This window comes from Jaculus jaculus, chromosome 2, assembly GCF_020740685.1.
Source record: "Jaculus jaculus isolate mJacJac1 chromosome 2, mJacJac1.mat.Y.cur, whole genome shotgun sequence".
In the NCBI taxonomy this organism is placed as follows: Eukaryota; Metazoa; Chordata; class Mammalia; order Rodentia; family Dipodidae; genus Jaculus; species Jaculus jaculus.
Window position 1 is genome coordinate 151,963,680 of NC_059103.1, and position 8,673 is coordinate 151,972,352.

An 8,673-nucleotide genomic window follows, 5' to 3' on the forward strand; every position below is an offset into this window, starting at 1 on the left:
TTCTTTCTTTCTAAGAACCTCCTGGAACCTGGCCCTGATGACATTTGATTTTAGCCTGGTGGGATGATTTAGATCTTAGACATCCCCCAAAGAGCAATGTGCTAAATGTTCGCTACCAGCCTGGTGCTACTGGGAGGTGGTGGAACTGCTTAGCAGCTGAAGCTTAGTGAGGGGAGGTTAGGTCACTGAGGGACATGTCTTTAAGGGAGGGTGCTAGCACCCTCACCTCTTCCCCTCTCTCTTGCTTCCTGGCCAACACGAGGTGAACAGTTTTGCTCTACTGTGTGTTTCCTCCATGATGTCCTGCCTCTCCACAGGCCCAAAGTCAGCAGAAACAACTGACTATAACCTCCGAAACCAGGAACCAAAACAAATATTTCCCCTCTTAATGTGATGATCCTATGTACTTTGTCACAATGTTGAAAAGCTGGCAAACCCAGAGAGAACCACTTTGATTTTCTGACCCTTAGAACCGTGAGATAGCATGAATGTATGGCTAAAAGACAGCAAATTAGTGATGCTCTGTCATAGAAACAATAGGAGAATGTTACATGGCCAAATGTTTCCTGGAATTAGATGAATTGAAATTGAAGTAGAGGGAGAATACATAAAGGTTATAATATTCGGGGCTCTTTAAACATTGAGCAAAGTGACAAAGAAAATGCATATAAAAAGAATAAAACATCAGAGGAAAAAAAATTATAAATTCAGCTTCATCAGATTAACACTTCTGTTTTTGTAAAGAAACTATTGAAGATGGATACAGCTACAAACTGGGGAATATATTTTAAAACATGTGTCTCATAAGGACTTATATCCAGAAATTGTAGAACTCTTACCAGTGATAAGAAGATAAACAATAAGAGTACAATTTGGAAAATATTTGAATCAAACTCTATTAAGGACACAGGTACACAATGTTCAGTAAGAATACTTGAAAATACATCTAAAATCACTAATTATTAAAGAAGTACTAATTAAACCCACAATGAGATACAAATATAAATTTAGAATGGCGAAAAATTTTTAAAAATAGGTGAATAATACCAAGCATGGGTGAGGATGTGGAGGAACTGTAATTCTGTTTTTGCTATCCTCCATTATCCATGACAATCATTTGATAAGCCCAACATGATGTGGGTTTTGTGTAGGTAATGACAGCTGCTGTGAAGTCAGGAATACAACAACCACGTTGTGTCTGTAAGACAGCATTACAAAGTACTTCTCCCCATCCTTTGGCTCCTACCCTCTTTCTGCTACCTCTTCCACCATAGTCCCTGAGCCACTGGAGGGTGTGATAGAGATGTCTCATTCTGTGTTAAACATTCAATAGTCACTTATTTGCAGCACTTGGGTGAGTTTTGAGTCTCCATGTGGTGAAACTACAGTAGTACCTTCTCCCTTAGGGCTTACAATCTTCTCAGCCATAAACTTTTGACCAGGTTTTCATTATCAGGCATGAATTCCCTCCCACAGAACAAGTCTCAAATCCTATCAGAAGGCAGTTGATTACCCCCATGATAGACATGTCACTATTGCAGTAATGTGCACATGTTGCTTAGGTGGCCAGTTGTGTAGCTTGCAGGGTCTACTGCTGGTTAAGACTATTGATGACTTTTCTACCCCACGGGCTGCAGGACACTTTCCAGCATCTTGACTGCTGGTCAGCACAGAAGAAGCTTCCAGCTCCGCTCTCGCATGATTTCTCAGTGACCTGCAACCACAGATATAGTCTTACCTTCTAGTTCTAGTAGGCAACCAAGTGTCTTGGCAATAGCCTGCATTGTTTTGGGAACCTCAGGGGCTTTTCTGACCAACTCACTTGGAGGTATTCCAACCCTGGCATTGAATTGTTTTTTTTTTTTTCTTTCTTTGTAATAACGACACCTCTGGGTACAGCATTTACAACCCCAAAGGGGACTTCTGCCCAAACTCCCTCTTCTTTTTAAATATATATTTTAAGATATATTACATATATTATATTAAATATTATATATATAACAAAGAAGTAGATTTCCATGGGCTTATTCATATCCTCTTTAGTTTTTATTCACCCACCTTATCCTCTCCTCCATCTACCTCCCTTTGTCACTCTTATATATTTCTAGTGAGAGTATGGAATGGGATGACTATTCTAGAACAGTCTAATAGTTTCTTATAATTTAAACATATGCTTGGCACCTACCTAGCAATTACTATCCTAGGTATTCATCTAAGAGAAACAGATGTGCATGTTTATGGCCATTTAATTCATAATTATTTCAAATTTTAAGCAGCCCATCAATAACTGGTGACTGGACCTGGTATCTCCATGGGGTGAAATACTATTCAGAAATGAAAAGGAATGAGCTACTACTATGAACAATAGCATGGGTGAATCTCAAACACATTAGACTAAGTGTAGAGAGCCAGGAGCAGATGACTACACAGTATGATCCATGTGACATTCTGGAGAAAGCAAATTGCATTGATTGAAAGCATATCATAATTTTAAGGGCTCTGTATGGGGGAGGTAATTGTCAACATGATTGAGGGAACTTGTTAAGGTACTAAAATATGATGCATGCTGTTTGGGGTGTTGGCTCCATAACTATATCTAAGCTATATGTAATTTACATATATATATATATATATATATATATATATATATAACTATATAGAAAATTCACTGAAGTATGCATGAAAGAAAAACACAATTGTATATAACTTATAGTATAGTACACTTGATTTTAAACTCCTCCTTTTTTGAAAAAAGAGAAAATAATAGTGCATGGTTCAAGTAAGGGACTGACCAACTTCTCAAATGTAATTTCTTAGAAAATATGCCTTCTCCAGCTGGGCTGTAGCTCAGTGATAGAGTGCTTGCCTAGAAAATGTGAGGCCCTGGGTTTGATCTTCAGCACTGGAAAAGAGAAAGAAAGACAAAGAAAATATGTTGTCTTAATCCAGAAAGGCAGAGAAGCCATCCATGCACAGAGTTTATACATACTGCTTATGCGTGGAGTCACTGGAGCTTACAGGTCCTTGTCTGGTTTATTAGATCAATGTGAATCTTTCAAAGAACATATTACTTAAATAAAGAACCCAGAGATGAATTAAGATAGCTTGAAAGAGAAAGAGGAAATGTTCTCACATCATCTTCATGAAAAAATGCACTCAGATAAACAATTTCCTGCACAGCAATTGGTATAATGCGAATTACACAAAAGTGTGCTGAAATGAGTGTAATTTATCTTGCTCAATGTTCAGGAATAGACTCTTAAAGGACTTTTTTTTTTAACTAAAAGGAGAAACATTTTCATGCTTGCAAAGTGCTCCAAGCTCCTCAGAGAAAAATGCTAAGTACAGGGTGTTATTATTTCATGAGCTTTGGGCTTACGTTGACAGTCATTATAGTTGTTCCATTTATAACTGCCAGGACTGCCTTCATAAAGTGTGTCTTTTGTGCATGCATTTCTAACCCAATAAAAACATGCACTCATTTTGGGAAATGCTCTTTCAGAGCTGCGGACACTGAACTCGTGAAAAGGCAACTGTTTCGTATGAAGGGAGTCAGTCCAAACAGAAGCTCTAGGCATGCCATCTTGGATACCAGGAATTTCCCAGAAATTATTTATATGAGAGAGACTTTCAAGAATATTATTTGGTGGACAACTCTTTAGAGGAGAAATTGGGCAAGAAACTATTATCTTTGCCTCTTTATTCTACAAAGAATTTGGAATAGAAGAACTAATAGATAAAAATAAGCATCATTTTACTTTACTTGAAATTTTTGTATCTTAGCAGGAGAGGAAAAGCCTATCCCAATTACTGGTTAATATGCACGGCAGCACAGCTCACTACGAGGCTGTATTCGTCTCTATTTTAATAAGCTCGCTGCCTCTTCCCTGGGGGCTTGGGCTCACAGTCGATAGCCATAAACTGTACAGATGTGACAGGATGTTTCATCTCATTAAGAGCCCCAGAACCCAGATTCCTCTGTCCTCCTGCTTCCATCTGATTTGTGCTGCTCCAGGATGACCTTTCCAGCCTTCACTGCTTTGCAGAAGCGTTGGGTGTCCCAAGGGCACACGATGAAGCAGGTCACATGCTTCATATGGCATCGTGGCACTCGCCTTTCAACATGCATTTCCTCATTTCCACTGTGGGAAAATTCTCTTATTCATAAGACATTCTTGGATAACTTATTGGTGCTTTCCACTGAAAGGGGGGAAAAAAAAACTGTCCTTGATATACTGTGGGAATACTTAAGGTCATGTGGGATTTCACCAGTCATGAGAATAATTGGACTCTTACTTTCTAAAGAGTCAAGTCCACTCATTCTAATTGTAGTATTGCCTTAGGCTTGAGTTTCAGGAGGTATAAAAGAGCTCTCAAGGATAATGGTGTCATTGTACCTTCTGACAAAGTACAGTGTCTGCAAAATTTTGTATTATATTCTTTGTAAAAAAAATTTAAACATATTTTGATAATTTTGGACATTAATAAAATGTCTTGCATAAATTCATTTTCATGTGGTAGGGTTTCTACTAATTTTATTTTGGAAATGGTATTGACAATGCAAGATGTAGGAGTTTCCAATCAAATAAATAAATATGCACACTATAATCATTTATGGTTTTGCTTTCCTAACTTTAATAACTGCACATGAATTTTAGCAACAAGATGAAATTTCATTTTGCTGACAATAATTAGTAAATTGCAAAAGATTTGAAATATTTAGTACAAGTTTTTTTATTTTTAAATTCATTTAGATAAAATGACACAAATAAAATTATATGCATTTAGTTCAAGTTGATTGTGAAGAAAGTCAGGATTGTCAACTCTGTCCTTCCATTTTATCATTACAAATCTTCATTCTTTATAAACCCAGTAAGTTTTCTCCACCCAAGAAATCAAGTAGGTTAATTCAAGATGAAGCATGTGTGTCCTAATTAACAGACTCAATTAAATTGGATTGCATGACACATTATGACCGTAGTCAAAAAGGTTAATTCCTGCAGGGTTGTGAGGAGAGGCACTGTGGCAGATGCTGGCTGTACAAGCTCGTGTGCACCTGTGTGTCCATTTCTAGTCTTGCTAGGTAGAGTTGAACTTCAGTGGACTTCTTATTTTCCTTAGAACACAGGTCAGAATGTTCTCTTACTTCATCTTTATTGTGAGGACTTCTTTTTCAGTGTAAGAAGAAATCAAAGAATTTTATTTTCTAACCAACAATTCATAATTAAAATCTTTGTTATTAATTTAGCCATAATCATAGGATTATCTCCAAACAGTGGATTAAAAAGTTGACAGGGATCCACTCAACTTTTAGCCAGTATTTTCTGTCTGCACACATGGTCTAGGAGTCACTTAAACAGGACGACCTGGCCCATGAACTCGCCATAGCATGTTTCAATGCCCATCTGGTTTGTTCTCCAGGATGATGGCTAATTCTTGTTTCTTTTTTTCTTTTTTTAATGAGAGACAGGGAGAGGGAGGGAGATAGATACATAGAGAGAGAGAGAGAGGGAGAGAGAGAGAGAGAAAAAAAACTGACAGGCCAGGGCCTCTGGCCTCTGTAACTGGACTCCACACATGCACCACCTTGTGCACATGTGCAGCCTTGCCCACGGCTCACCTTGTGTGTCTGGCTTATTTGGGATCTGGGGAGTCATACATGGGTCCTTAGGCTTTAAAGGAAAGCACCTTAACTGCTAAGGTGTCTCTCCCGGTGTGGCATGGGTAATTCTGACAGATTCCTGGTGAAGAGTAGAGAGCCAAGAAAGACTAGCAATAATGTACTCAGCCTCCAAAACTGCAGCACTCTGGTAATCTAACACTCAGAAAACAGGACATAAGGGATGCTTAGCTTGTTGTTAGTGTAGTAAATGATGAGGAACTAATGAAATAATGCAAAGATTCCCGTGACTGCATGGAGAAATTTTACTATTTTTATTTATTACCTTTGGCTGAGTGATGTTTCCTATAAATATTAAATCAACATAGCTTGTAGTCATATGTAAAGCCTTATCCCCAAGATTTTGTCATCAACAGAGGGGATTTCCATGTTTTAAAATAACAAGTTTAGTTTTTATTCTGCAGTGTCTTGTCCATAACCCTTTTCATTTTTTGCCTAGGCATACAACTGGTCTGTTTCTCAACCCACTGCCCCCCCCCATTACTGCTAACTGTGGCTGCGTGGCTGAATGTGGAGTGTGTGGAATGCATGGACAGATGTATTTCTTTTCTAAAACAGAATCATAAGGAACCCCCAACAATTCCACATGCACCCCCTTCCCCCATGACTGACTAAGGAGAACAAGAGGACTGAGAGAAGTAAGGAACTGTGAGAAGGAAGGAGTCTGAGACTATGGTGAACGGTCTTGTAGAATGTATTCTGGAATGGAAACCTAAGCCTGTGCTGTAAGATTGCCGAAAATGAGCTCTTGGTTATTTCGAAACATTATACTTTTGGATTTGTTTGTTATGCAGTAAACCCATCCTAAATATCTAGGTAGAAAATGGAATGTTAAGTCTAGCTTGGATTCTGGTTTCTGTTGCAGAGCTGAGTTTGCATCTTTGAATGTTTCACAGAATACCTTGTGTGTTATTTGAGATAGAATGAGAGAGAAAAGAGGGGGGAGAGAGAGTGAGCGAGAGAAAGAGAGAGAATGGGCAGACCAGGGCCCTCCAGCCACTGCAAACAAATTCCAGACACATGTACCACCTTGTGCATCTGGCTTATGTGGGTCCTGGGGAATTGAAACCAGGTCCTCAGGTTTTGCAGGCAAGTACCTTAACAACAAAGCCATCACTCCAGCCCTCATAGACTTTTTGAATTTGTGTTACTGTTCAGATCTGTTCTTTGCACTCAGCTAGTGGCCCAAAGGATGACAGTGTGTGAACCTACATCTTTATCAGACCAGTGCCTAAAAACAACTGGAATTGTTCAACTTTTAAAAAATTTACATGGATGCTTTGCCCATACCCTTTTTTAAAAAAGAACTTTTAAGTTGTGAGTAAATTCATTTACCTGTCAACGGTAATTTCTGAAAGAGTTTATTCCATTACAATGTATAAGACATTGTCATTTAACAGTAAGAAAAGTGTTATTGTCACTGTTTTGGTTTTGTGCTGCTACCCAGAATACCTGAGGCTGGGTAATTTGTAACTAATTTCATACTGTTTTGGAGGCTGGAAAGTCCAAAGCTCAAGGTACTGGAGGGTTTGGTTTCTGGTAAGGGCACTAACTAGTCTTCCAAAACAGTGCCTTAAATGTTTTATCCCCCAGAAGACAGGGGAGAATGCAGTTCCTCACACGGAGGAGGAGTGAGGGACAGAGAGAACAAGAGAGATGCACTCACTCTTTTGTAATGGTTCATCCAGGAGGATGGAGCCCTGATGCCCGAAATGTCCCAGGTCTTGCTACTATCACAGTGACAATAAAACGTCAGCGTAGATTTTCAAGGTGATAAGCTTTCAAACTATAGTCATCAGTTAATAGGAGAAAATGTCTGTTTGCTGGCAAAAAGCAAGGAAAAGAATCCCTTGCATTCTAAAGCAAACATGGTGTTCATTTTTTATGACACAGGATCTCACTCTGTAGCCCAGGCTGGCCTGGAACTTGTGGCAATCCTTCCACCTCAGCCCCTCAAGTGTTGGCATGTAGTTATGAACACCCCAGGACTGAGCTCACTGTTTCTTTTCTGTTTCATCTTTTTTCTGAAAATATTATATATTTTTCTTTATTTAAAAAATTACTTATGGGCTGGAGAGATGGCTTAGTGGTTAAGCATTTGCCTATGAAGCCTAAGGACCCTGGTTCGAGGCTCAGTCCCCCAGGACCCATGTTAGCCAGATGCACAAGGGAGTGCATACATCTGGAGTTCGTTTGCAGTGGCTGGAGGCCATGGCATGCCCATTCTCTCTCTCTCTCTCTCTGCCTCTTTCTCTCTATGACTCTCAAATAAATAAATAAAAAATAAAAGCAAAACAAATTACTTATATCTTGTAATTGGTTGAAATATATCTTCTGTAAAATATGTCCATGTACTAACCCCCAGAACCTGTGAATGTGACCTTCATTCAGGAAGGAAAATGATATTTGCAGATGTGATTAAAGATTATGAGATGAGGGGCTGAAGAGATGGCTTAGCAGTTAAGTGCTTGCCTGTGAAGCCTAAGGACCCTGGTTCAAGGCTTGGTTCCCCAGGACCCACGTTTGCCAGATGCACAAGGGGGCGCATGCATCTGGAGTTCGTTTGCAGTGGCTGAAAGCCCTGGCACACCCATTCTCTTTCTCTCTCTCTACCTGCCTCTTTCTCTCTCTGCCAGTTTCTCTCAAATAAATAAATAAAAATGAATGAAAAATATTTTTTAAAAAGATTATGAGATGAGATCATTCTTTTTGGATGACTTCAGTGGGTCCTATATCGAATGGCAAGTATCTTGGAAATAAAAGAAGACATGGAAAAAGGAAAAGGCCACATGAACTTGTCAGTTTGGAGATGCAAAACCTTCAAGTCCTGGAGCCAACAGAAGCAGGAAGAAGTGAGGGAGCATTCTCCTCCAGCTACAGAGGAATGCTGACTCCTTGACCTTAGACTTCTGGCCCCAGAGTTGTGGGGAGGTACAATGTGGGCCAAGGAAGAAAGGGAATCTTGCTGTGTAGTCTAAGTTGACCTTGGTATC